Here is a 26,591-nt window from a genome sequence, read left to right as displayed (position 1 = left end):
GTCACACGATTCCCCAAGCTGCAATTTCCGTGGTGACTTGAAATCTATAGAGGATGCAAAAGAACTGTGGCAGCGGTGGGATTCGAACCCACGCCTCCGAAGAGACTGGTGCCTTAAACCAGCGCCTTAGACCGCTCGGCCACGCTACCCATACGGACCTCAGCTCTTAATCTATTGAACAGTCTAAGAAACATATTCCGGGAACAGCCAGGCTACAGATCTTTATATTTGTCATGGTAACCAAATTCGCTAATTACTAAGAACTTGCAACCTTATGACATGTCCGTCCCCGATTCCCAAAGTGTTCATCAAATGAATTCAGCTTTTCCATCCCATCCTATCACAGAAGCTAGGTTAAGCATATCAGCCTCTTCAATAATAATTTCTCACTTTCTCAACTGAAATTAAAGCTCTTCTAAATAGCTTCAAGCTTCTGATAGGAGATTCGTTGCTTCTGTTATTCAAGAGTTGGCAAAAAGAACAACAGGTGTGTATGAATTGACCAGCTGGTCACACGATTCCCCAAGCTGCAATTGCCGTGGTGACTTGAAATCTATAGAGGATGCAAAAGAACTGTGGCAGCGGTGGGATTCGAACCCACGCCTCCGAAGAGACTGGTGCCTTAAACCAGCGCCTTAGACCGCTCGGCCACGCTACCCATACGGACCTCGGCTCTTTATCTATTGAACATTCTAAGAAACATATTCCGGGAACAGCCAGGCTACAGATCATTATATTTGTCATGGTAACCAAATTCGCTAATTACTAAGAACTTGCAACCTTATGACATGTCCGTCCCCGATTCCCAAAGTGTTCGCCAAATGAATTCAGCTTTTCGACCCCATCCTATCACAGAAGCTGGGGTAAGCATATCAGCCTCCTCAATAATAATTTCTCACTTTCCCAACTGAAATTAAAGCTCTTCTAAATAGCTTCAAGCTTCTCAGAGAAGATTCGTTTCTTAATCTATTCAACAGTTTAAGATACATTTTACATTATCTTCCGGGAACAGCCAGGCTTCAGATCATAATATTTGTCATGGAAACCAAATTCGCTAATTACTAAGAACTTGCAACCTTGTGCCATGTCCGTCCCCGATTCACAAAATATTCAGCAAATGAATTCAGCTTTTCCGTCCCATCCTATCACAGAAGCTAGGGTAAGCATATCAGCCTCCTCAATAATAATTTCTCACTTTCTTAACTGAAATTAAAGCTCTTCTAAATAGCTTCAAGCTTCTGAAAGGAGATTCGTTGCTTCTGTTATTCAAGAGTTGGCAAAAAGAACAACAGGTGTGTATGAATTGACCAGCTGGTCACACGATTCCCCAAGCTGCAATTTCCGTGGTGACTTGAAATCTATAGAGGATGCAAAAGAACTGTGGCAGCGGTGGGATTCGAACCCACGCCTCCGAAGAGACTGGTGCCTAAAACCAGCGCCTTAGACCGCTCGGCCACGCTACCCATACGGACCTCGGCACTTAATCTATTGAACAGTCTAAGAAACATATTCCGGGAACAGCCAGGCTACAGATCTTTATATTTGTCATGGTAACCAAATTCGCTAATTACTAAGAACTTGCAACCTTGTGACATGTCCGTCCCCGATTCCCAAAGTGTTCGCCAAATGAATTCAGCTTTTCGATCCCATCCTATCACAGAAGCCGGGGTAAGCATATCATCCTCAACAATAATAATTTCTCCCTTTCCCAACTGAAATTAAAGCTCTTCTAAATAGCTTCAAGCTTCTCAAAGGAGATTCGTTTCTTAATCTATTCAACATTTTAAGATACATTTTACATTATGTTCCGGGAACAGCCAGGCTTCAGATCATAATATTTGTCATGGTAACCAAATTCGCTAATTACTAAGAACTTGCAACCTTGTGCCATGTCCGTCCCCGATTCACAAAGTGTTCGCCAAATGAATTCAGCTTTTCGACCCCATCCTATCGCAGAAGCTAGGGTAAGCAAATCAACCTCCTCAATAATAATTTCTCACTTTCTCAACTGAAATTAAACCTCTTCTAAATAGCTTCAAGCTTCTGATAGGAGATTCGTTTCTTCTGTTATTCAAGAGTTGGCAAAAAGAACAACAGGTGTGTATGAATTGACCAGCTGGTCACACGATTCCCTAAGCTGCAATTTCCGTGGTGACTTGAAATCTATAGAGGATGCAAAAGAACTGTGGCAGCGGTGGGATTCGAACCCACGCCTCCGAAGAGACTGGTGCCTTAAACCAGCGCCTTAGACCGCTCGGCCACGCTACCCATACGGACCTCGGCTCTTAATCTATTGAACATTCTAAGAAACATATTCCGGGAACAGCCAGGCTACAGATCTTTATATTTGTCATGGTAACCAAATTCGCTAACTACTAAGAACTTGCAACCTAATGACATGTCCGTCCCCGATTCCCAAAGTGTTCATCAAATGAATTCAGCTTTTCCATCCCATCCTATCACAGAAGCTGGGGTAAGCATATCAGCCTCCTCAATAATAATTTCTCACTTTCCCAACTGAAATTAAAGCTCTTCTAAATAGCTTCAAGCTTCTCAGAGAAGATTCGTTTCTTAATCTATTCAACAGTTTAAGATACATTTTACATTATGTTCCGGGAACAGCCAGGCTTCAGATCATAATATTTGTCATGGAAACCAAATTCGCTAATTACTAAGAACTTGCAACCTTGTGCCATGTCCGTCCCCGATTCACAAAATATTCAGCAAATGAATTCAGCTTTTCCGTCCCATCCTATCACAGAAGCTAGGGTAAGCATATCAGCCTCCTCAATAATAATTTCTCACTTTCTTAACTGAAATTAAAGCTCTTCTAAATAGCTTCAAGCTTCTGATAGGAGATTCGTTGCTTCTGTTATTCAAGAGTTGGCAAAAAGAACAACAGGTGTGTATGAATTGACCAGCTGGTCACACGATTCCCCAAGCTGCAATTTCCGTGGTGACTTGAAATCTATAGAGGATGCAAAAGAACTGTGGCAGCGGTGGGATTCGAACCCACGCCTCCGAAGAGACTGGTGCCTAAAACCAGCGCCTTAGACCGCTCGGCCACGCTACCCATACGGACCTCGGCTCTTAATCTATTGAACAGTCTAAGAAACATATTCCGGGAACAGCCAGGCTACAGATCTTTATATTTGTCATGGTAACCAAATTCGCTAATTACTAAGAACTTGCAACCTTGTGACATGTCCGTCCCCGATTCCCAAAGTGTTCGCCAAATGAATTCAGCTTTTCGACCCCATCCTATCACAGAAGCCGGGGTAAGCATATCATCCTCAACAATAATAATTTCTCCCTTTCCCAACTGAAATTAAAGCTCTTCTAAATAGCTTCAAGCTTCTCAAAGGAGATTCGTTTCTTAATCTATTCAACATTTTAAGATACATTTTACATTATGTTCCGGGAACAGCCAGGCTTCAGATCATAATATTTGTCATGGTAACCAAATTCGCTAATTACTAAGAACTTGCAACCTTGTGCCATGTCCGTCCCCGATTCACAAAATATTCAGCAAATGAATTCAGCTTTTCCATCCCATCCTATCACAGAAGCTAGGGTAAGCATATCAGCCTCCTCAATAATAATTTCTCACTTTCCCAACTGAAATTAAAGCTCTTCTAAATAGCTTCAAGCTTCTCAGAGGAGATTCGTTTCTTAATCTATTCAACAGTTTAAGATACATTTTACATTATGTTCCGGGAACAGCCAGGCTTCAGATCATAATATTTGTCATGGTAACCAAATTCGCTAATTACTAAGAACTTGCAACCTTATGACATGTCCGTCCCCGATTCCCAAAGTGTTCATCAAATGAATTCAGCTTTTCCATCCCATCCTATCACAAAAGCTAGGTTAAGCATATCAGCCTCCTCAATAATAATTTCTCACTTTCTCAACTGAAATTAAAGCTCTTCTAAATAGCTTCAAGCTTCTGATAGGAGATTCATTTCTTCTGTTATTCAAGAGTTGGCAAAAAGAACAACAGGTGTGTGTGAATTGACCAGCTGGTCACACGATTCCCCAAGCTGCAATTGCCGTGGTGACTTGAAATCTATAGAGGATGCAAAAGAATTGTGGCAGCGGTGGGATTCGAACCCACGCCTCCGAAGAGACTGGTGCCTTAAACCAGCGCCTTAGACCGCTCGGCCACGCTACCCATACGGACCTCGGCTCTTAATCTATTGAACATTCTAAGAAACATATTCCGGGAACAGCCAGGCTACAGATCATTATATTTGTCATGGTAACCAAATTCGCTAATTACTAAGAACTTGCAACCTTGTGACATGTCCGTCCCCGATTCCCAAAGTGTTCGCCAAATGAATTCAGCTTTTCGACCCCATCCTATCACAGAAGCCGGGGTAAGCATATCATCCTCCTCAATAATAATTTCTCCCTTTCCCAACTGAAATTAAAGCTCTTCTAAATAGCTTCAAGCTTCTCAAAGGAGATTCGTTTCTTAATCTATTCAACATTTTAAGATACATTTACATTATGTTCCGGGAACAGCCAGGCTTCAGATCATAATATTTGTCATGGTAACCAAATTCGCTAATTACTAAGAACTTGCAACCTTGTGCCATGTCCGTCCCCGATTCACAAAATATTCAGCAAATGAATTCAGCTTTTCCATCCCATCCTATCACAGAAGCTAGGGTAAGCATATCAGCCTCCTCAATAATAATTTCTCACTTTCTCAACTGAAATTAAAGCTCTTCTAAATAGCTTCAAGCTTCTGATAGGAGATTCATTTCTTCTGTTATTCAAGAGTTGGCAAAAAGAACAACAGGTGTGTATGAATTGACCAGCTGGTCACACGATTCCCCAAGCTGCAATTTCCGTGGTGACTTGAAATCTATAGAGGATGCAAAAGAACTGTGGCAGCGGTGGGATTCGAACCCACGCCTCCGAAGAGACTGGTGCCTTAAACCAGCGCCTTAGACCGCTCGGCCACGCTACCCATACGGACCTCGGCTCTTTATCTATTGAACATTCTAAGAAACATATTCCGGGAACAGCCAGGCTACAGATCATTATATTTGTCATGGTAACCAAATTCGCTAATTACTAAGAACTTGCAACCTTGTGACATGTCCGTCCCCGATTCCCAAAGTGTTCGCCAAATGAATTCAGCTTTTCGACCCCATCCTATCACAGAAGCCGGGGTAAGCATATCAACCTCCTCAATAATAATTTCTCACTTTCCCAACTGAAATTAAAGCTCTTCTAAATAGCTTCAAGCTTCTCAAAGGAGATTCGTTTCTTAATCTATTCAACATTTTAAGATACATTTTACATTATGTTCCGGGAACAGCCAGGCTTCAGATCATAATATTTGTCATGGTAACCAAATTCGCTAATTACTAAGAACTTGCAACCTTGTGACATGTCCGTCCCCGATTCCCAAAGTGTTCGCCAAATGAATTCAGCTTTTCGACCCCATCCTATCACAGAAGCTAGGGTAAGCAAATCAACCTCCTCAATAATAATTTCTCACTTTCTCAACTGAAATTAAAGCTCTTCTAAATAGCTTCAAGCTTCTGATAGGAGATTCGTTTCTTCTGTTATTCAAGAGTTGGCAAAAAGAACAACAGGTGTGTATGAATTGACCAGCTGGTCACACGATTCCCTAAGCTGCAATTTCCGTGGTGACTTGAAATCTATAGAGGATGCAAAAGAACTGTGGCAGCGGTGGGATTCGAACCCACGCCTCCGAAGAGACTGGTGCCTTAAACCAGCGCCTTAGACCGCTCGGCCACGCTACCCATACGGACCTCGGCTCTTAATCTATTGAACAGTCTAAGAAACATATTCCGGGAACAGCCAGGCTACAGATCTTTATATTTGTCATGGTAACCAAATTCGCTAATTACTAAGAACTTGCAACCTAATGACATGTCCGTCCCCGATTCCCAAAGTGTTCATCAAATGAATTCAGCTTTTCCATCCCATCCTATCACAGAAGCTAGGGTAAGCATATCAGCCTCCTCAATAATAATTTCTCACTTTCCCAACTGAAATTAAAGCTCTTCTAAATAGCTTCAAGCTTCTCAGAGAAGATTCGTTTCTTAATCTATTCAACAGTTTAAGATACATTTTACATTATCTTCCGGGAACAGCCAGGCTTCAGATCATAATATTTGTCATGGAAACCAAATTCGCTAATTACTAAGAACTTGCAACCTTGTGCCATGTCCGTCCCCGATTCACAAAATATTCAGCAAATGAATTCAGCTTTTCCGTCCCATCCTATCACAGAAGCTAGGGTAAGCATATCAGCCTCCTCAATAATAATTTCTCACTTTCTTAACTGAAATTAAAGCTCTTCTAAATAGCTTCAAGCTTCTGATAGGAGATTCGTTGCTTCTGTTATTCAAGAGTTGGCAAAAAGAACAACAGGTGTGTATGAATTGACCAGCTGGTCACACGATTCCCCAAGCTGCAATTTCCGTGGTGACTTGAAATCTATAGAGGATGCAAAAGAACTGTGGCAGCGGTGGGATTCGAACCCACGCCTCCCAAGAGACTGGTGCCTAAAACCAGCGCCTTAGACCGCTCGGCCACGCTACCCATACGGACCTCGGCTCTTAATCTATTGAACAGTCTAAGAAACATATTCCGGGAACAGCCAGGCTACAGATCTTTATATTTGTCATGGTAACCAAATTCGCTAATTACTAAGAACTTGCAACCTTGTGACATGTCCGTCCCCGATTCCCAAAGTGTTCGCCAAATGAATTCAGCTTTTCGATCCCATCCTATCACAGAAGCCGGGGTAAGCATATCATCCTCAACAATAATAATTTCTCCCTTTCCCAACTGAAATTAAAGCTCTTCTAAATAGCTTCAAGCTTCTCAAAGGAGATTCGTTTCTTAATCTATTCAACATTTTAAGATACATTTTACATTATGTTCCGGGAACAGCCAGGCTTCAGATCATAATATTTGTCATGGTAACCAAATTCGCTAATTACTAAGAACTTGCAACCTTGTGCCATGTCCGTCCCCGATTCACAAAGTGTTCGCCAAATGAATTCAGCTTTTCGACCCCATCCTATCACAGAAGCTAGGGTAAGCAAATCAACCTCCTCAATAATAATTTCTCACTTTCTCAACTGAAATTAAAGCTCTTCTAAATAGCTTCAAGCTTCTGATAGGAGATTCGTTTCTTCTGTTATTCAAGAGTTGGCAAAAAGAACAACAGGTGTGTATGAATTGACCAGCTGGTCACACGATTCCCTAAGCTGCAATTTCCGTGGTGACTTGAAATCTATAGAGGATGCAAAAGAACTGTGGCAGCGGTGGGATTCGAACCCACGCCTCCGAAGAGACTGGTGCCTTAAACCAGCGCCTTAGACCGCTCGGCCACGCTACCCATACGGACGTCGGCTCTTAATCTATTGAACAGTCTAAGAAACATATTCCGGGAACAGCCAGGCTACAGATCTTTATATTTGTCATGGTAACCAAATTCGCTAACTACTAAGAACTTGCAACCTAATGACATGTCCGTCCCCGATTCCCAAAGTGTTCATCAAATGAATTCAGCTTTTCCATCCCATCCTATCACAGAAGCTAGGGTAAGCATATCAGCCTCCTCAATAATAATTTCTCACTTTCCCAACTGAAATTAAAGCTCTTCTAAATAGCTTCAAGCTTCTCAGAGAAGATTCGTTTCTTAATCTATTCAACAGTTTAAGATACATTTTACATTATGTTCCGGGAACAGCCAGGCTTCAGATCATAATATTTGTCATGGAAACCAAATTCGCTAATTACTAAGAACTTGCAACCTTGTGCCATGTCCGTCCCCGATTCACAAAATATTCAGCAAATGAATTCAGCTTTTCCGTCCCATCCTATCACAGAAGCTAGGGTAAGCATATCAGCCTCCTCAATAATAATTTCTCACTTTCCCAACTGAAATTAAAGCTCTTCTAAATAGCTTCAAGCTTCTGATAGGAGATTCATTTCTTCTGTTATTCAAGAGTTGGCAAAAAGAACAACAGGTGTGTATGAATTGACCAGCTGGTCACACGATTCCCCAAGCTGCAATTTCCGTGGTGACTTGAAATCTATAGAGGAAGCAAAAGAACTGTGGCAGCGGTGGGATTCGAACCCACGCCTCCGAAGAGACTGGTGCCTTAAACCAGCGCCTTAGACCGCTCGGCCACGCTACCCATACGGACCTCGGCTCTTAATCTATTGAACATTCTAAGAAACATATTCCGGGAACAGCCAGGCTACAGATCATTATATTTGTCATGGTAACCAAATTCGCTAATTACTAAGAACTTGCAACCTTGTGACATGTCCGTCCCCGATTCCCAAAGTGTTCGCCAAATGAATTCAGCTTTTCGACCCCATCCTATCACAGAAGCCGGGGTAAGCAAATCAACCTCCTCAATAATAATTTCTCACTTTCCCAACTGAAATTAAAGCTCTTCTAAATAGCTTCAAGCTTCTCAAAGGAGATTCGTTTCTTAATCTATTCAACAGTTTAAGATACATTTTACATTATGTTCCGGGAACAGCCAGGCTTCAGATCATAATATTTGTCATGGTAACCAAATTCGCTAATTACTAAGAACTTGCAACCTTGTGACATGTCCGTCCCCGATTCCCAAAGTGTTCGCCAAATGAATTCAGCTTTTCGACCCCATCCTATCACAGAAGCTAGGGTAAGCAAATCAACCTCCTCAATAATAATTTCTCACTTTCTCAACTGAAATTAAAGCTCTTCTAAATAGCTTCAAGCTTCTGATAGGAGATTCGTTTCTTCTGTTATTCAAGAGTTGGCAAAAAGAACAACAGATGTGTATGAATTGACCAGCTGGTCACACGATTCCCTAAGCTGCAATTTCCGTGGTGACTTGAAATCTATAGAGGATGCAAAAGAACTGTGGCAGCGGTGGGATTCGAACCCACGCCTCCGAAGAGACTGGTGCCTTAAACCAGCGCCTTAGACCGCTCGGCCACGCTACCCATACGGACCTCGGCTCTTAATCTATTGAACATTCTAAGAAACATATTCCGGGAACAGCCAGGCTACAGATCATTATATTTGTCATGGTAACCAAATTCGCTAATTACTAAGAACTTGCAACCTTGTGACATGTCCGTCCCCGATTCCCAAAGTGTTCGCCAAATGAATTCAGCTTTTCGACCCCATCCTATCACAGAAGCCGGGGTAAGCATATCAACCTCCTCAATAATAATTTCTCCCTTTCCCAACTGAAATTAAAGCTCTTCTAAATAGCTTCAAGCTTCTCAAAGGAGATTCGTTTCTTAATCTATTCAACATTTTAAGATACATTTTACATTATGTTCCGGGAACAGCCAGGCTTCAGATCATAATATTTGTCATGGTAACCAAATTCGCTAATTACTAAGAACTTGCAACCTTGTGCCATGTCCGTCCCCGATTCACAAAGTGTTCGCCAAATGAATTCAGCTTTTCGACCCCATCCTATCACAGAAGCTAGGGTAAGCAAATCAACCTCCTCAATAATAATTTCTCACTTTCTCAACTGAAATTAAAGCTCTTCTAAATAGCTTCAAGCTTCTGATAGGAGATTCGTTTCTTCTGTTATTCAAGAGTTGGCAAAAAGAACAACAGGTGTGTATGAATTGACCAGCTGGTCACACGATTCCCCAAGCTGCAATTTCCGTGGTGACTTGAAATCTATAGAGGATGCAAAAGAACTGTGGCAGCGGTGGGATTCGAACCCACGCCTCCGAAGAGACTGGTGCCTTAAACCAGCGCCTTAGACCGCTCGGCCACGCTACCCATACGGACCTCGGCTCTTAATCTATTGAACAGTCTAAGAAACATATTCCGGGAACAGCCAGGCTACAGATCATTATATTTGTCATGGTAACCAAATTCGCTAATTACTAAGAACTTGCAACCTTGTGACATGTCCGTCCCCGATTCCCAAAGTGTTCGCCAAATGAATTCAGCTTTTCGACCCCATCCTATCACAGAAGCCGGGGTAAGCATATCAACCTCCTCAATAATAATTTCTCACGTTCCCAACTGAAATTAAAGCTCTTCTAAATAGCTTCAAGCTTCTCAAAGGAGATTCGTTTCTTAATCTATTCAACATTTTAAGATACATTTTACATTATGTTCCGGGAACAGCCAGGCTTCAGATCATAATATTTGTCATGGTAACCAAATTCGCTAATTACTAAGAACTTGCAACCTTGTGCCATGTCCGTCCCCGATTCACAAAATATTCAGCAAATGAATTCAGCTTTTCCATCCCATCCTATCACAGAAGCTAGGGTAAGCATATCAGCCTCCTCAATAATAATTTCTCCCTTTCCCAACTGAAATTAAAGCTCTTCTAAATAGCTTCAAGCTTCTCAGAGAAGATTCGTTTCTTAATCTATTCAACAGTTTAAGATACATTTTACATTATGTTCCGGGAACAGCCAGGCTTCAGATCATAATATTTGTCATGGAAACCAAATTCGCTAATTACTAAGAACTTGCAACCTTGTGCCATGTCCGTCCCCGATTCACAAAATATTCAGCAAATGAATTCAGCTTTTCCGTCCCATCCTATCACAGAAGCTAGGGTAAGCATATCAGCCTCCTCAATAATAATTTCTCACTTTCTTAACTGAAATTAAAGCTCTTCTAAATAGCTTCAAGCTTCTGAAAGGAGATTCGTTGCTTCTGTTATTCAAGAGTTGGCAAAAAGAACAACAGGTGTGTATGAATTGACCAGCTGGTCACACGATTCCCCAAGCTGCAATTTCCGTGGTGACTTGAAATCTATAGAGGATGCAAAAGAACTGTGGCAGCGGTGGGATTCGAACCCACGCCTCCCAAGAGACTGGTGCCTAAAACCAGCGCCTTAGACCGCTCGGCCACGCTACCCATACGGACCTCGGCTCTTAATCTATTGAACAGTCTAAGAAACATATTCCGGGAACAGCCAGGCTACAGATCTTTATATTTGTCATGGTAACCAAATTCGCTAATTACTAAGAACTTGCAACCTTGTGACATGTCCGTCCCCGATTCCCAAAGTGTTCGCCAAATGAATTCAGCTTTTCGACCCCATCCTATCACAGAAGCCGGGGTAAGCATATCATCCTCAACAATAATAATTTCTCCCTTTCCCAACTGAAATTAAAGCTCTTCTAAATAGCTTCAAGCTTCTCAAAGGAGATTCGTTTCTTAATCTATTCAACATTTTAAGATACATTTTACATTATGTTCCGGGAACAGCCAGGCTTCAGATCATAATATTTGTCATGGTAACCAAATTCGCTAATTACTAAGAACTTGCAACCTTGTGCCATGTCCGTCCCCGATTCACAAAATATTCAGCAAATGAATTCAGCTTTTCCATCCCATCCTATCACAGAAGCTAGGTTAAGCATATCAGCCTCCTCAATAATAATTTCTCCCTTTCCCAACTGAAATTAAAGCTCTTCTAAATAGCTTCAAGCTTCTCAGAGAAGATTCGTTTCTTAATCTATTCAACAGTTTAAGATACATTTTACATTATGTTCCGGGAACAGCCAGGCTTCAGATCATAATATTTGTCATGGAAACCAAATTCGCTAATTACTAAGAACTTGCAACCTTGTGCCATGTCCGTCCCCGATTCACAAAATATTCAGCAAATGAATTCAGCTTTTCCGTCCCATCCTATCACAGAAGCTAGGGTAAGCATATCAGCCTCCTCAATAATAATTTCTCACTTTCTTAACTGAAATTAAAGCTCTTCTAAATAGCTTCAAGCTTCTGAAAGGAGATTCGTTGCTTCTGTTATTCAAGAGTTGGCAAAAAGAACAACAGGTGTGTATGAATTGACCAGCTGGTCACACGATTCCCCAAGCTGCAATTTCCGTGGTGACTTGAAATCTATAGAGGATGCAAAAGAACTGTGGCAGCGGTGGGTTTCGAACCCACGCCTCCCAAGAGACTGGTGCCTAAAACCAGCGCCTTAGACCGCTCGGCCACGCTACCCATACGGACCTCGGCTCTTAATCTATTGAACAGTCTAAGAAACATATTCCGGGAACAGCCAGGCTACAGATCTTTATATTTGTCATGGTAACCAAATTCGCTAATTACTAAGAACTTGCAACCTTGTGACATGTCCGTCCCCGATTCCCAAAGTGTTCGCCAAATGAATTCAGCTTTTCGACCCCATCCTATCACAGAAGCCGGGGTAAGCATATCATCCTCAACAATAATAATTTCTCCCTTTCCCAACTGAAATTAAAGCTCTTCTAAATAGCTTCAAGCTTCTCAAAGGAGATTCGTTTCTTAATCTATTCAACATTTTAAGATACATTTTACATTATGTTCCGGGAACAGCCAGGCTTCAGATCATAATATTTGTCATGGTAACCAAATTCGCTAATTACTAAGAACTTGCAACCTTGTGCCATGTCCGTCCCCGATTCACAAAATATTCAGCAAATGAATTCAGCTTTTCCATCCCATCCTATCACAGAAGCTAGGGTAAGCATATCAGCCTCCTCAATAATAATTTCTCACTTTCCCAACTGAAATTAAAGCTCTTCTAAATAGCTTCAAGCTTCTCAAAGGAGATACGTTTCTTAATCTATTCAACAGTTTAAGATACATTTTACATTATGTTCCGGGAACAGCCAGGCTTCAGATCATAATATTTGTCATGGTAACCAAATTCGCTAATTACTAAGAACTTGCAACCTTATGACATGTCCGTCCCCGATTCCCAAAATATTCAGCAAATGAATTCAGCTTTTCCATCCCATCCTATCACAGAAGCTAGGTTAAGCATATCAGCCTCCTCAATAATAATTTCTCACTTTCTCAACTGAAATTAAAGCTCTTCTAAATAGCTTCAAGCTTCTGATAGGAGATTCGTTGCTTCTGTTATTCAAAAGTTGGCAAAAAGAACAACAGGTGTGTATGAATTGACCAGCTGGTCACACGATTCCCCAAGCTGCAATTGCCGTGGAGACTTGAAATCTATAGAGGATGCAAAAGAACTGTGGCAGCGGTGGGATTCGAACCCACGCCTCCGAAGAGACTGGTGCCTTAAACCAGCGCCTTAGACCGCTCGGCCACGCTACCCATACGGACCTCGGCTCTTAATCTATTGAACAGTCTAAGAAACATATTCCGGGAACAGCCAGGCTACAGATCTTTATATTTGTCATGGTAACCAAATTCGCTAATTACTAAGAACTTGCAACCTTATGACATGTCCGTCCCCGATTCCCAAAGTGTTCGCCAAATGAATTCAGCTTTTCGACCCCATCCTATCACAGAAGCCTGGGTAAGCATATCAACCTCCTCAATAATAATTTCTCACTTTCCCAACTGAAATTAAAGCTCTTCTAAATAGCTTCAAGCTTCTCAAAGGAGATTCGTTTCTTAATCTATTCAACAGTTTAAGATACATTTTACATTATGTTCCGGGAACAGCCAGGCTTCAGATCATAATATTTGTCATGGTAACCAAATTCGCTAATTACTAAGAACTTGCAACCTTATGACATGTCCGTCCCCGATTCCCAAAGTGTTCATCAAATGAATTCAGCTTTTCGACCCCATCCTATCACAGAAGCCTGGGTAAGCATATCAACCTCCTCAATAATAATTTCTCACTTTCCCAACTGAAATTAAAGCTCTTCTAAATAGCTTCAAGCTTCTCAGAGAAGATTCGTTTCTTAATCTATTCAACAGTTTAAGATACATTTTACATTATGTTCCGGGAACAGCCAGGCTTCAGATCATAATATTTGTCATGGTAACCAAATTCGCTAATTACTAAGAACTTGCAACCTTGTGCCATGTCCGTCCCCGATTCACAAAATATTCAGCAAATGAATTCAGCTTTTCCATCCCATCCTATCACAGAAGCTAGGGTAAGCATATCAGCCTCCTCAATAATAATTTCTCACTTTCCCAACTGAAATTAAAGCTCTTCTAAATAGCTTCAAGCTTCTCAAAGGAGATTCGTTTCTTAATCTATTCAACAGTTTAAGATACATTTTACATTATGTTCCGGGAACAGCCAGGCTTCAGATCATAATATTTGTCATGGTAACCAAATTCGCTAATTACTAAGAACTTGCAACCTTATGACATGTCCGTCCCCGATTCCCAAAGTGTTCGCCAAATGAATTCAGCTTTTCGACCCCATCCTATCACAGAAGCCTGGGTAAGCATATCAACCTCCTCAATAATAATTTCTCACTTTCCCAACTGAAATTAAAGCTCTTCTAAATAGCTTCAAGCTTCTCAAAGGAGATTCGTTTCTTAATCTATTCAACATTTTAAGATACATTTTACATTATGTTCCGGGAACAGCCAGGCTTCAGATCATAATATTTGTCATGGTAACCAAATTTGCTAATTACTAAGAACTTGCAACCTTGTGCCATGTCCGTCCCCGATTCACAAAATATTCAGCAAATGAATTCAGCTTTTCCATCCCATCCTATCACAAAAGCTAGGGTAAGCATATCAGCCTCCTCAATAATAATTTCTCACTTTCTTAACTGAAATTAAAGCTCTTCTAAATAGCTTCAAGCTTCTGATAGGAGATTCGTTGCTTCTGTTATTCAAGAGTTGGCAAAAAGAACAACAGGTGTGTATGAATTGACCAGCTGGTCACACGATTCCCCAAGCTGCAATTTCCGTGGTGACTTGAAATCTATAGAGGATGCAAAAGAACTGTGGCAGCGGTGGGATTCGAACCCACGCCTCCGAAGAGACTGGTGCCTAAAACCAGCGCCTTAGACCGCTCGGCCACGCTACCCATACGGACCTCGGCTCTTAATCTATTGAACAGTCTAAGAAACATATTCCGGGAACAGCCAGGCTACAGATCTTTATATTTGTCATGGTAACCAAATTCGCTAATTACTAAGAACTTGCAACCTTATGACATGTCCGTCCCCGATTCCCAAAGTGTTCATCAAATGAATTCAGCTTTTCCATCCCATCCTATCACAGAAGCTAGGGTAAGCATATCAGCCTCCTCAATAATAATTTCTCACTTTCTCAACTGAAATTAAAGCTCTTTTAAATAGCTTCAAGCTTCTGATAGGAGATTCGTTGCTTCTGTTATTCAAGAGTTGGCAAAAAGAACAACAGGTGTGTATGAATTGACCAGCTGGTCACACGATTCCCCAAGCTGCAATTTCCGTGGTGACTTGAAATCTATAGAGGATGCAAAAGAACTGTGGCAGCGGTGGGATTCGAACCCACGCCTCCGAAGAGACTGGTGCCTTAAACCAGCGCCTTAGACCGCTCGGCCACGCTACCCATACGGACCTCGGCTCTTTATCTATTGAACATTCTAAGAAACATATTCCGGGAACAGCCAGGCTACAGATCATTATATTTGTCATGGTAACCAAATTCGCTAATTACTAAGAACTTGCAACCTTGTGACATGTCCGTCCCCGATTCCCAAAGTGTTCGCCAAATGAATTCAGCTTTTCGACCCCATCCTATCACAGAAGCCGGGGTAAGCATATCATGCTCAACAATAATAATTTCTCCCTTTCCCAACTGAAATTAAAGCTCTTCTAAATAGCTTCAAGCTTCTCAGAGGAGATTCGTTTCTTAATCCATTCAACAGTTTAAGATACATTTTAAATTATGTTCCGGGAACAGCCAGGCTTCAGATCATAATATTTGTCATGGTAACCAAATTCGCTAATTACTAAGAACTTGCAACCTTGTGCCATGTCCGTCCCCGATTCACAAAATATTCAGCAAATGAATTCAGCTTTTCCATCCCATCCTATCACAAAAGCTAGGGTAAGCATATCAGCCTCCTCAATAATAATTTCTCACTTTCTTAACTGAAATTAAAGCTCTTCTAAATAGCTTCAAGCTTCTGATAGGAGATTCGTTGCTTCTGTTATTCAAGAGTTGGCAAAAAGAACAACAGGTGTGTATGAATTGACCAGCTGGTCACACGATTCCCCAAGCTGCAATTTCCGTGGTGACTTGAAATCTATAGAGGATGCAAAAGAACTGTGGCAGCGGTGGGATTCGAACCCACGCCTCCGAAGAGACTGGTGCCTAAAACCAGCGCCTTAGACCGCTCGGCCACGCTACCCATACGCACCTCGGCTCTTAATCTATTGAACAGTCTAAGAAACATATTCCGGGAACAGCCAGGCTACAGATCTTTATATTTGTCATGGTAACCAAATTCGCTAATTACTAAGAACTTGCAACCTTATGACATGTCCGTCCCCGATTCCCAAAGTGTTCGCCAAATGAATTCAGCTTTTCGACCCCATCCTATCACAGAAGCCTGGGTAAGCATATCAACCTCCTCAATAAAAATTTCTCACTTTCCCAACTGAAATTAAAGCTCTTCTAAATAGCTTCAAGCTTCTCAAAGGAGATTCGTTTCTTAATCTATTCAACAGTTTAAGATACATTTTACATTATGTTCCGGGAACAGCCAGGCTTCAGATCATAATATTTGTCATGGTAACCAAATTCGCTAATTACTAAGAACTTGCAACCTTATGACATGTCCGTCCCCGATTCCCAAAGTGTTCGCCAAATGAATTCAGCTTTTCGACCCCATCCTATCACAGAAGCCTGGGTAAGCATATCAACCTCCTCAATAATAATTTCTCACTTTCCCAACTGAAATTAAAGCTCTTCTAAATAGCTTCAAGCTTCTCAAAGGAGATTCGTTTCTTAATCTATTCAACAGTTTAAGATACATTTTACATTATGTTCCGGGAACAGCCAGGCTTCAGATCATAATATTTGTCATGGTAACCAAATTCGCTAATTACTAGTCAGCTGGTCACACGATTCCCCAAGCTGCAATTTCCGTGGTGACTTGAAATCTATAGAGGATGCAAAAGAACTGTGGCAGCGGTGGGATTCGAACCCACGCCTCCGAAGAGACTGGTGCCTAAAACCAGCGCCTTAGACCGCTCGGCCACGCTACCCATACGGACCTCGGCTCTTAATCTATTGAACAGTCTAAGAAACATATTCCGGGAACAGCCAGGCTACAGATCTTTATATTTGTCATGGTAACCAAATTCGCTAATTACTAAGAACTTGCAACCTTATGACATGTCCGTCCCCGATTCCCAAAGTGTTCATCAAATGAATTCAGCTTTTCCATCCCATCCTATCACAGAAGCTAGGGTAAGCATATCAGCCTCCTCAATAATAATTTCTCACTTTCTCAACTGAAATTAAAGCTCTTCTAAATAGCTTCAAGCTTCTGATAGGAGATTCGTTGCTTCTGTTATTCAAGAGTTGGCAAAAAGAACAACAGGTGTGTATGAATTGACCAGCTGGTCACACGATTCCCCAAGCTGCAATTTCCGTGGTGACTTGAAATCTATAGAGGATGCAAAAGAACTGTGGCAGCGGTGGGATTCGAACCCACGCCTCCGAAGAGACTGGTGCCTTAAACCAGCGCCTTAGACCGCTCGGCCACGCTACCCATACGGACCTCGGCTCTTTATCTATTGAACATTCTAAGAAACATATTCCGGGAACAGCCAGGCTACAGATCATTATATTTGTCATGGTAACCAAATTCGCTAATTACTAAGAACTTGCAACCTTGTGACATGTCCGTCCCCGATTCCCAAAGTGTTCGCCAAATGAATTCAGCTTTTCGACCCCATCCTATCACAGAAGCCGGGGTAAGCATATCATGCTCAACAATAATAATTTCTCCCTTTCCCAACTGAAATTAAAGCTCTTCTAAATAGCTTCAAGCTTCTCAGAGGAGATTCGTTTCTTAATCCATTCAACAGTTTAAGATACATTTTAAATTATGTTCCGGGAACAGCCAGGCTTCAGATCATAATATTTGTCATGGTAACCAAATTCGCTAATTACTAAGAACTTGCAACCTTGTGCCATGTCCGTCCCCGATTCACAAAATATTCAGCAAATGAATTCAGCTTTTCCATCCCATCCTATCACAGAAGCTAGGGTAAGCATATCAGCCTCCTCAATAATAATTTCTCACTTTCTTAACTGAAATTAAAGCTCTTCTAAATAGCTTCAAGCTTCTGATAGGAGATTCGTTGCTTCTGTTATTCAAGAGTTGGCAAAAAGAACAACAGGTGTGTATGAATTGACCAGCTGGTCACACGATTCCCCAAGCTGCAATTTCCGTGGTGACTTGAAATCTATAGAGGATGCAAAAGAACTGTGGCAGCGGTGGGATTCGAACCCACGCCTCCGAAGAGACTGGTGCCTAAAACCAGCGCCTTAGACCGCTCGGCCACGCTACCCATACGGACCTCGGCTCTTAATCTATTGAACAGTCTAAGAAACATATTCCGGGAACAGCCAGGCTACAGATCTTTATATTTGTCATGGTAACCAAATTCGCTAATTACTAAGAACTTGCAACCTTATGACATGTCCGTCCCCGATTCCCAAAGTGTTCATCAAATGAATTCAGCTTTTCCATCCCATCCTATCACAGAAGCTAGGTTAAGCATATCAGCCTCCTCAATAATAATTTCTCACTTTCTCAACTGAAATTAAAGCTCTTCTAAATAGCTTCAAGCTTCTGATAGGAGATTCGTTTCTTCTGTTATTCAAGAGTTGGCAAAAAGAACAACAGGTGTGTATGAATTGACCAGCTGGTCACACGATTCCCCAAGCTGCAATTGCCGTGGAGACTTGAAATCTATAGAGGATGCAAAAGAACTGTGGCAGCGGTGGGATTCGAACCCACGCCTCCGAAGAGACTGGTGCCTTAAACCAGCGCCTTAGACCGCTCGGCCACGCTACCCATATGGAGCTCAGCTCTTAATCTATTGAACAGTCTAAGAAAAATATTCCGGGAACAGCCAGGCTACAGATCTTTATATTTGTCATGGTAACCAAATTCGCTAATTACTAAGAACTTGCAACCTTATGACATGTCCGTCCCCGATTCCCAAAGTGTTCGCCAAATGAATTCAGCTTTTCGACCCCATCCTATCACAGAAGCCTGGGTAAGCTTATCAACCTCCTCAATAATAATTTCTCACTTTCCCAACTGAAATTAAAGCTCTTCTAAATAGCTTCAAGCTTCTCAAAGGAGATTCGTTTCTTAATCTATTCAACATTTTAAGATACATTTTACATTATGTTCCGGGAACAGCCAGGCTTCAGATCATAATATTTGTCATGGTAACCAAATTCGCTAATTACTAAGAACTTGCAACCTTGTGCCATGTCCGTCCCCGATTCACAAAATATTCAGCAAATGAATTCAGCTTTTCCATCCCATCCTATCACAAAAGCTAGGGTAAGCATATCAGCCTCCTCAATAATAATTTCTCACATTCTTAACTGAAATTAAAGCTCTTCTAAATAGCTTCAAGCTTCTGATAGGAGATTCGTTGCTTCTGTTATTCAAGAGTTGGCAAAAAGAACAACAGGTGTGTATGAATTGACCAGCTGGTCACACGATTCCCCAAGCTGCAATTTCCGTGGTGACTTGAAATCTATAGAGGATGCAAAAGAACTGTGGCAGCGGTGGGATTCGAACCCACGCCTCCGAAGAGACTGGTGCCTAAAACCAGCGCCTTAGACCGCTCGGCCACGCTACCCATACGGACCTCGGCTCTTAATCTATTGAACAGTCTAAGAAACATATTCCGGGAACAGCCAGGCTACAGATCTTTATATTTGTCATGGTAACCAAATTCGCTAATTACTAAGAACTTGCAACCTTATGACATGTCCGTCCCCGATTCCCAAAGTGTTCGCCAAATGAATTCAGCTTTTCGACCCCATCCTATCACAGAAGCCTGGGTAAGCATATCAACCTCCTCAATAATAATTTCTCACTTTCCCAACTGAAATTAAAGCTCTTCTAAATAGCTTCAAGCTTCTCAAAGGAGATTCGTTTCTTAATCTATTCAACAGTTTAAGATACATTTTACATTATGTTCCGGGAACAGCCAGGCTTCAGATCATAATATTTGTCATGGTAACCAAATTCGCTAATTACTAAGAACTTGCAACCTTATGACATGTCCGTCCCCGATTCCCAAAGTGTTCGCCAAATGAATTCAGCTTTTCGACCCCATCCTATCACAGAAGCCTGGGTAAGCATATCAACCTCCTCAATAATAATTTCTCACTTTCCCAACTGAAATTAAAGCTCTTCTAAATAGCTTCAAGCTTCTCAAAGGAGATTCGTTTCTTAATCTATTCAACATTTTAAGATACATTTTACATTATGTTCCGGGAACAGCCAGGCTTCAGATCATAATATTTGTCATGGTAACCAAATTCGCTAATTACTAAGAACTTGCAACCTTGTGCCATGTCCGTCCCCGATTCACAAAATATTCAGCAAATGAATTCAGCTTTTCCATCCCATCCTATCACAAAAGCTAGGGTAAGCATATCAGCCTCCTCAATAATAATTTCTCACTTTCTTAACTGAAATTAAAGCTCTTCTAAATAGCTTCAAGCTTCTGATAGGAGATTCGTTGCTATGTTATTCAAGAGTTGGCAAAAAGAACAACAGGTGTGTATGAATTGACCAGCTGGTCACACGATTCCCCGAGCTGCAATTTCCGTGGTGACTTGAAATCTATAGAGGATGCAAAAGAACTGTGGCAGCGGTGGGATTCGAACCCACGCCTCCGAAGAGACTGGTGCCTAAAACCAGCGCCTTAGACCGCTCGGCCACGCTACCCATACGGACCTCGGCTCTTAATCTATTGAACAGTCTAAGAAACATATTCCGGGAACAGCCAGGCTACAGATCTTTATATTTGTCATGGTAACCAAATTCGCTAATTACTAAGAACTTGCAACCTTATGACATGTCCGTCCCCGATTCCCAAAGTGTTCATCAAATGAATTCAGCTTTTCCATCCCATCCTATCACAGAAGCTAGGGTAAGCATATCAGCCTCCTCAATAATAATTTCTCACTTTCTCAACTGAAATTAAAGCTCTTCTAAATAGCTTCAAGCTTCTGATAGGAGATTCGTTGCTTCTGTTATTCAAGAGTTGGCAAAAAGAACAACAGGTGTGTATGAATTGACCAGCTGGTCACACGATTCCCCAAGCTGCAATTTCCGTGGTGACTTGAAATCTATAGAGGATGCAAAAGAACTGTGGCAGCGGTGGGATTCGAACCCACGCCTCCAAAGAGACTGGTGTCTTAAACCAGCGCCTTAGACCGCTCGGCCACGCTACCCATACGGACCTCGGCTCTTTATCTATTGAACATTCTAAGAAACATATTCCGGGAACAGCCAGGCTACAGATCATTATATTTGTCATGGTAACCAAATTCGCTAATTACTAAGAACTTGCAACCTTGTGACATGTCCGTCCCCGATTCCCAAAGTGTTCGCCAAATGAATTCAGCTTTTCGACCCCATCCTATCACAGAAGCCGGGGTAAGCATATCATCCTCAACAATAATAATTTCTCCCTTTCCCAACTGAAATTAAAGCTCTTCTAAATAGCTTCAAGCTTCTCAGAGGAGATTCGTTTCTTAATCCATTCAACAGTTTAAGATACATTTTAAATTATGTTCCGGGAACAGCCAGGCTTCAGATCATAATATTTGTCATGGTAACCAAATTCGCTAATTACTAAGAACTTGCAACCTTGTGCCATGTCCGTCCCCGATTCACAAAATATTCAGCAAATGAATTCAGCTTTTCCATCCCATCCTATCACAGAAGCTAGGTTAAGCATATCAGCCTCCTCAATAATAATTTCTCACTTTCTCAACTGAAATTAAAGCTCTTCTAAATAGCTTCAAGCTTCTGATAGGAGATTCGTTTCTTCTGTTATTCAAGAGTTGGCAAAAAGAACAACAGGTGTGTATGAATTGACCAGCTGGTCACACGATTCCCCAAGCTGCAATTGCCGTGGAGACTTGAAATCTATAGAGGATGCAAAAGAACTGTGGCAGCGGTGGGATTCGAACCCACGCCTCCGAAGAGACTGGTGCCTTAAACCAGCGCCTTAGACCGCTCGGCCACGCTACCCATACGGACCTCGGCTTTTAATCTATTGAACAGTCTAAGAAACATATTCCGGGAACAGCCAGGCTACAGATCTTTATATTTGTCATGGTAACCAAATTCGCTAATTACTAAGAACTTGCAACCTTATGACATGTCCATCCCCGATTCCCAAAGTGTTCATCAAATGAATTCAGCTTTTCCATCCCATCCTATCACAGAAGCTAGGTTAAGCATATCAGCCTCCTCAATAATAATTTCTCACTTTCTCAACTGAAATTAAAGCTCTTCTAAATAGCTTCAAGCTTCTGATAGGAGATTCGTTTCTTCTGTTATTCAAGAGTTGGCAAAAAGAACAACAGGTGTGTATGAATTGACCAGCTGGTCACACGATTCCCCAAGCTGCAATTTCCGTGGTGACTTGAAATCTATAGAGGATGCAAAAGAACTGTGGCAGCGGTGGGATTCGAACCCACGCCTCCGAAGAGACTGGTGCCTAAAACCAGCGCCTTAGACCGCTCGGCCACGCTACCCATACGGACCTCGGCTCTTAATCTATTGAACAGTCTAAGAAACATATTCCGGGAACAGCCAGGCTACAGATCTTTATATTTGTCATGGTAACCAAATTCGCTAATTACTAAGAACTTGCAACCTTATGACATGTCCGTCCCCGATTCCCAAAGTGTTCATCAAATGAATTCAGCTTTTCCATCCCATCCTATCACAGAAGCTAGGGTAAGCATATCAGCCTCCTCAATAATAATTTCTCACTTTCTCAACTGAAATTAAAGCTCTTCTAAATAGCTTCAAGCTTCTGATAGGAGATTCGTTGCTTCTGTTATTCAAGAGTTGGCAAAAAGAACAACAGGTGTGTATGAATTGACCAGCTGGTCACACGATTCCCCAAGCTGCAATTTCCGTGGTGACTTGAAATCTATAGAGGATGCAAAAGAACTGTGGCAGCGGTGGGATTCGAACCCACGCCTCCGAAGAGACCGGTGCCTTAAACCAGCGCCTTAGACCGCTCGGCCACGCTACCCATACGGACCTCGGCTCTTTATCTATTTAACATTCTAAGAAACATATTCCGGGAACAGCCAGGCTACAGATCTTTATATTTGTCATGGTAACCAAATTCGCTAATTACTAAGAACTTGCAACCTTGTGACATGTCCGTCCCCGATTCCCAAAGTGTTCGCCAAATGAATTCAGCTTTTCGACCCCATCCTATCACAGAAGCCTGGGTAAGCATATCAACCTCCTCAATAATAATTTCTCACTTTCCCAACTGAAATTAAAGCTCTTCTAAATAGCTTCAAGCTTCTCAAAGGAGATTCGTTTCTTAATCTATTCAACAGTTTAAGATACATTTTACATTATGTTCCGGGAACAGCCAGGCTTCAGATCATAATATTTGTCATGGTAACCAAATTCGCAAATTACTAAGAACTTGCAACCTTATGACATGTCCGTCCCCGATTCCCAAAGTGTTCGCCAAATGAATTCAGCTTTTCGACCCCATCCTATCACAGAAGCCTGGGTAAGCATATCAACCTCCTCAATAATAATTTCTCACTTTCCCAACTGAAATTAAAGCTCTTCTAAATAGCTTCAAGCTTCTCAAAGGAGATTCGTTTCTTAATCTATTCAACATTTTAAGATACATTTTACATTATGTTCCGGGAACAGCCAGGCTTCAGATCATAATATTTGTCATGGTAACCAAATTCGCTAATTACTAAGAACTTGCAACCTTGTGCCATGTCCGTCCCCGATTCACAAAATATTCAGCAAATGAATTCAGCTTTTCCATCCCATCCTATCACAAAAGCTAGGGTAAGCATATCAGCCTCCTCAATAATAATTTCTCACTTTCTTAACTGAAATTAAAGCTCTTCTAAATAGCTTCAAGCTTCTGATAGGAGATTCGTTGCTATGTTATTCAAGAGTTGGCAAAAAGAACAACAGGTGTGTATGAATTGACCAGCTGGTCACACGATTCCCCAAGCTGCAATTTCCGTGGTGACTTGAAATCTATAGAGGATGCAAAAGAACTGTGGCAGCGGTGGGATTCGAACCCACGCCTCCGAAGAGACTGGTGCCTAAAACCAGCGCCTTAGACCGCTCGGCCACGCTACCCATACGGACCTCGGCTCTTAATCTATTGAACAGTCTAAGAAACATATTCCGGGAACAGCCAGGCTACAGATCTTTATATTTGTCATGGTAACCAAATTCGCTAATTACTAAGAACTTGCAACCTTATGACATGTCCGTCCCCGATTCCCAAAGTGTTCATCAAATGAATTCAGCTTTTCCATCCCATCCTATCACAGAAGCTAGGGTAAGCATATCAGCCTCCTCAATAATAATTTCTCACTTTCTCAACTGAAATTAAAGCTCTTCTAAATAGCTTCAAGCTTCTGATAGGAGATTCGTTGCTTCTGTTATTCAAGAGTTGGCAAAAAGAACAACAGGTGTGTATGAATTGACCAGCTGGTCACACGATTCCCCAAGCTGCAATTTCCGTGGTGACTTGAAATCTATAGAGGATGCAAAAGAACTGTGGCAGCGGTGGGATTCGAACCCACGCCTCCAAAGAGACTGGTGCCTTAAACCAGCGCCTTAGACCGCTCGGCCACGCTACCCATACGGACCTCGGCTCTTTATCTATTGAACATTCTAAGAAACATATTCCGGGAACAGCCAGGCTACAGATCATTATATTTGTCATGGTAACCAAATTCGCTAATTACTAAGAACTTGCAACCTTGTGACATGTCCGTCCCCGATTCCCAAAGTGTTCGCCAAATGAATTCAGCTTTTCGACCCCATCCTATCACAGAAGCCGGGGTAAGCATATCATCCTCAACAATAATAATTTCTCCCTTTCCCAACTGAAATTAAAGCTCTTCTAAATAGCTTCAAGCTTCTCAAAGGAGATTCGTTTCTTAATCTATTCAACATTTTAAGATACATTTACATTATGTTCCGGGAACAGCCAGGCTTCAGATCATAATATTTGTCATGGTAACCAAATTCGCTAATTACTAAGAACTTGCAACCTTGTGCCATGTCCGTCCCCGATTCACAAAATATTCATCAAATGAATTCAGCTTTTCCATCCCATCCTATCACAGAAGCTAGGGTAAGCATATCAGCCTCCTCAATAATAATTTCTCACTTTCCCAACTGAAATTAAAGCTCTTCTAAATAGCTTCAAGCTTCTCAGAGGAGATTCGTTTCTTAATCTATTCAACAGTTTAAGATACATTTTACATTATGTTCCGGGAACAGCCAGGCTTCAGATCATAATATTTGTCATGGTAACCAAATTCGCTAATTACTAAGAACTTGCAACCTTGTGCCATGTCCGTCCCCGATTCACAAAATATTCAGCAAATGAATTCAGCTTTTCCGTCCCATCCTATCACAGAAGCTAGGGTAAGCATATCAGCCTCCTCAATAATAATTTCTCACTTTCTCAACTGAAATTAAAGCTCTTCTAAATAGCTTCAAGCTTCTGATAGGAGATTCGTTTCTTCTGTTATTCAAGAGTTGGCAAAAAGAACAACAGGTGTGTATGAATTGACCAGCTGGTCACACGATTCCCCAAGCTGCAATTGCCGTGGAGACTTGAAATCTATAGAGGATGCAAAAGAACTGTGGCAGCGGTGGGATTCGAACCCACGCCTCCGAAGAGACTGGTGCCTTAAACCAGCGCCTTAGACCGCTCGGCCACGCTACCCATACGGACCTCGGCTCTTAATCTATTGAACAGTCTAAGAAACATATTCCGGGAACAGCCAGGCTACAGATCTTTATATTTGTCATGGTAACCAAATTCGCTAATTACTAAGAACTTGCAACCTTATGACATGTCCATCCCCGATTCCCAAAGTGTTCATCAAATGAATTCAGCTTTTCCATCCCATCCTATCACAGAAGCTAGGTTAAGCATATCAGCCTCCTCAATAATAATTTCTCACTTTCTCAACTGAAATTAAAGCTCTTCTAAATAGCTTCAAGCTTCTGATAGGAGATTCGTTTCTTCTGTTATTCAAGAGTTGGCAAAAAGAACAACAGGTGTGTATGAATTGACCAGCTGGTCACACGATTCCCCAAGCTGCAATTGCCGTGGAGACTTGAAATCTATAGAGGATGCAAAAGAACTGTGGCAGCGGTGGGATTCGAACCCACGCCTCCGAAGAGACTGGTGCCTTAAACCAGCGCCTTAGACCGCTCGGCCACGCTACCCATACGGACCTCGGCTCTTAATCTATTGAACAGTCTAAGAAACATATTCCGGGAACAGCCAGGCTACAGATCTTTATATTTGTCATGGTAACCAAATTCGCTAATTACTAAGAACTTGCAACCTTATGACATGTCCGTCCCCGATTCCCAAAGTGTTCGCCAAATGAATTCAGCTTTTCGACCCCATCCTATCACAGAAGCCTGGGTAAGCATATCAACCTCCTCAATAATAATTTCTCACTTTCCCAACTGAAATTAAAGCTCTTCTAAATAGCTTCAAGCTTCTCAAAGGAGATTCGTTTCTTAATCTATTCAACAGTTTAAGATACATTTTAC

General features: G+C 41.7%; 33 non-coding genes across 33 annotated transcripts; all 33 read right to left on the bottom strand.

Moving 5' to 3' along the window:
- Positions 1-67: 67 nt before the first annotated feature.
- Trnal-aag (transfer RNA leucine (anticodon AAG)) lies at positions 68-149 on the bottom strand. The gene has a single exon. It is a non-coding gene; the product is annotated as a tRNA-Leu (tRNA).
- A 427-nt stretch (positions 150-576) lies between these two features.
- Positions 577-658, bottom strand: Trnal-aag (transfer RNA leucine (anticodon AAG)). The gene has a single exon. It is a non-coding gene; the product is annotated as a tRNA-Leu (tRNA).
- Positions 659-1,381: 723 nt separating this feature from the next.
- On the bottom strand, positions 1,382-1,463 carry Trnal-uag (transfer RNA leucine (anticodon UAG)). The gene has a single exon. It is a non-coding gene; the product is annotated as a tRNA-Leu (tRNA).
- Positions 1,464-2,186: 723 nt separating this feature from the next.
- On the bottom strand, positions 2,187-2,268 carry Trnal-aag (transfer RNA leucine (anticodon AAG)). The gene has a single exon. It is a non-coding gene; the product is annotated as a tRNA-Leu (tRNA).
- A 723-nt stretch (positions 2,269-2,991) lies between these two features.
- Trnal-uag (transfer RNA leucine (anticodon UAG)) lies at positions 2,992-3,073 on the bottom strand. The gene has a single exon. It is a non-coding gene; the product is annotated as a tRNA-Leu (tRNA).
- Positions 3,074-4,092: 1,019 nt separating this feature from the next.
- On the bottom strand, positions 4,093-4,174 carry Trnal-aag (transfer RNA leucine (anticodon AAG)). Its single transcript has one exon. It is a non-coding gene; the product is annotated as a tRNA-Leu (tRNA).
- A 722-nt stretch (positions 4,175-4,896) lies between these two features.
- Trnal-aag (transfer RNA leucine (anticodon AAG)) lies at positions 4,897-4,978 on the bottom strand. The gene has a single exon. It is a non-coding gene; the product is annotated as a tRNA-Leu (tRNA).
- A 723-nt stretch (positions 4,979-5,701) lies between these two features.
- Trnal-aag (transfer RNA leucine (anticodon AAG)) lies at positions 5,702-5,783 on the bottom strand. Its single transcript has one exon. It is a non-coding gene; the product is annotated as a tRNA-Leu (tRNA).
- A 723-nt stretch (positions 5,784-6,506) lies between these two features.
- Trnal-uag (transfer RNA leucine (anticodon UAG)) lies at positions 6,507-6,588 on the bottom strand. The gene has a single exon. It is a non-coding gene; the product is annotated as a tRNA-Leu (tRNA).
- A 723-nt stretch (positions 6,589-7,311) lies between these two features.
- Trnal-aag (transfer RNA leucine (anticodon AAG)) lies at positions 7,312-7,393 on the bottom strand. The gene has a single exon. It is a non-coding gene; the product is annotated as a tRNA-Leu (tRNA).
- A 723-nt stretch (positions 7,394-8,116) lies between these two features.
- On the bottom strand, positions 8,117-8,198 carry Trnal-aag (transfer RNA leucine (anticodon AAG)). Its single transcript has one exon. It is a non-coding gene; the product is annotated as a tRNA-Leu (tRNA).
- Positions 8,199-8,921: 723 nt separating this feature from the next.
- On the bottom strand, positions 8,922-9,003 carry Trnal-aag (transfer RNA leucine (anticodon AAG)). Its single transcript has one exon. It is a non-coding gene; the product is annotated as a tRNA-Leu (tRNA).
- Positions 9,004-9,726: 723 nt separating this feature from the next.
- On the bottom strand, positions 9,727-9,808 carry Trnal-aag (transfer RNA leucine (anticodon AAG)). Its single transcript has one exon. It is a non-coding gene; the product is annotated as a tRNA-Leu (tRNA).
- A 1,019-nt stretch (positions 9,809-10,827) lies between these two features.
- Positions 10,828-10,909, bottom strand: Trnal-uag (transfer RNA leucine (anticodon UAG)). The gene has a single exon. It is a non-coding gene; the product is annotated as a tRNA-Leu (tRNA).
- Positions 10,910-11,928: 1,019 nt separating this feature from the next.
- Positions 11,929-12,010, bottom strand: Trnal-uag (transfer RNA leucine (anticodon UAG)). The gene has a single exon. It is a non-coding gene; the product is annotated as a tRNA-Leu (tRNA).
- A 1,019-nt stretch (positions 12,011-13,029) lies between these two features.
- On the bottom strand, positions 13,030-13,111 carry Trnal-aag (transfer RNA leucine (anticodon AAG)). Its single transcript has one exon. It is a non-coding gene; the product is annotated as a tRNA-Leu (tRNA).
- Positions 13,112-14,722: 1,611 nt separating this feature from the next.
- Positions 14,723-14,804, bottom strand: Trnal-uag (transfer RNA leucine (anticodon UAG)). The gene has a single exon. It is a non-coding gene; the product is annotated as a tRNA-Leu (tRNA).
- Positions 14,805-15,231: 427 nt separating this feature from the next.
- On the bottom strand, positions 15,232-15,313 carry Trnal-aag (transfer RNA leucine (anticodon AAG)). The gene has a single exon. It is a non-coding gene; the product is annotated as a tRNA-Leu (tRNA).
- A 723-nt stretch (positions 15,314-16,036) lies between these two features.
- On the bottom strand, positions 16,037-16,118 carry Trnal-uag (transfer RNA leucine (anticodon UAG)). Its single transcript has one exon. It is a non-coding gene; the product is annotated as a tRNA-Leu (tRNA).
- A 777-nt stretch (positions 16,119-16,895) lies between these two features.
- On the bottom strand, positions 16,896-16,977 carry Trnal-uag (transfer RNA leucine (anticodon UAG)). The gene has a single exon. It is a non-coding gene; the product is annotated as a tRNA-Leu (tRNA).
- A 427-nt stretch (positions 16,978-17,404) lies between these two features.
- Positions 17,405-17,486, bottom strand: Trnal-aag (transfer RNA leucine (anticodon AAG)). The gene has a single exon. It is a non-coding gene; the product is annotated as a tRNA-Leu (tRNA).
- Positions 17,487-18,209: 723 nt separating this feature from the next.
- Trnal-uag (transfer RNA leucine (anticodon UAG)) lies at positions 18,210-18,291 on the bottom strand. Its single transcript has one exon. It is a non-coding gene; the product is annotated as a tRNA-Leu (tRNA).
- Positions 18,292-18,718: 427 nt separating this feature from the next.
- Trnal-aag (transfer RNA leucine (anticodon AAG)) lies at positions 18,719-18,800 on the bottom strand. The gene has a single exon. It is a non-coding gene; the product is annotated as a tRNA-Leu (tRNA).
- Positions 18,801-19,523: 723 nt separating this feature from the next.
- Trnal-uag (transfer RNA leucine (anticodon UAG)) lies at positions 19,524-19,605 on the bottom strand. Its single transcript has one exon. It is a non-coding gene; the product is annotated as a tRNA-Leu (tRNA).
- A 1,018-nt stretch (positions 19,606-20,623) lies between these two features.
- Trnal-uag (transfer RNA leucine (anticodon UAG)) lies at positions 20,624-20,705 on the bottom strand. Its single transcript has one exon. It is a non-coding gene; the product is annotated as a tRNA-Leu (tRNA).
- A 427-nt stretch (positions 20,706-21,132) lies between these two features.
- Trnal-aag (transfer RNA leucine (anticodon AAG)) lies at positions 21,133-21,214 on the bottom strand. Its single transcript has one exon. It is a non-coding gene; the product is annotated as a tRNA-Leu (tRNA).
- A 723-nt stretch (positions 21,215-21,937) lies between these two features.
- On the bottom strand, positions 21,938-22,019 carry Trnal-aag (transfer RNA leucine (anticodon AAG)). The gene has a single exon. It is a non-coding gene; the product is annotated as a tRNA-Leu (tRNA).
- Positions 22,020-22,446: 427 nt separating this feature from the next.
- Positions 22,447-22,528, bottom strand: Trnal-uag (transfer RNA leucine (anticodon UAG)). The gene has a single exon. It is a non-coding gene; the product is annotated as a tRNA-Leu (tRNA).
- A 427-nt stretch (positions 22,529-22,955) lies between these two features.
- Positions 22,956-23,037, bottom strand: Trnal-aag (transfer RNA leucine (anticodon AAG)). The gene has a single exon. It is a non-coding gene; the product is annotated as a tRNA-Leu (tRNA).
- Positions 23,038-24,055: 1,018 nt separating this feature from the next.
- Positions 24,056-24,137, bottom strand: Trnal-uag (transfer RNA leucine (anticodon UAG)). Its single transcript has one exon. It is a non-coding gene; the product is annotated as a tRNA-Leu (tRNA).
- A 427-nt stretch (positions 24,138-24,564) lies between these two features.
- Trnal-aag (transfer RNA leucine (anticodon AAG)) lies at positions 24,565-24,646 on the bottom strand. The gene has a single exon. It is a non-coding gene; the product is annotated as a tRNA-Leu (tRNA).
- A 1,018-nt stretch (positions 24,647-25,664) lies between these two features.
- Positions 25,665-25,746, bottom strand: Trnal-aag (transfer RNA leucine (anticodon AAG)). Its single transcript has one exon. It is a non-coding gene; the product is annotated as a tRNA-Leu (tRNA).
- Positions 25,747-26,173: 427 nt separating this feature from the next.
- On the bottom strand, positions 26,174-26,255 carry Trnal-aag (transfer RNA leucine (anticodon AAG)). Its single transcript has one exon. It is a non-coding gene; the product is annotated as a tRNA-Leu (tRNA).
- Between the last annotated feature and the right edge of the window lie 336 nt (positions 26,256-26,591).

Source organism: Haliotis cracherodii, unplaced genomic scaffold, assembly GCF_022045235.1.
Source record: "Haliotis cracherodii isolate W230 unplaced genomic scaffold, xgHalCrac1.p SCAF_11, whole genome shotgun sequence".
Taxonomy (NCBI): domain Eukaryota; kingdom Metazoa; phylum Mollusca; class Gastropoda; order Lepetellida; family Haliotidae; genus Haliotis; species Haliotis cracherodii.
The sequence above is the reverse complement of the archived record's forward strand: the minus strand, read 5'-3'. Positions and strand labels throughout refer to the sequence as shown.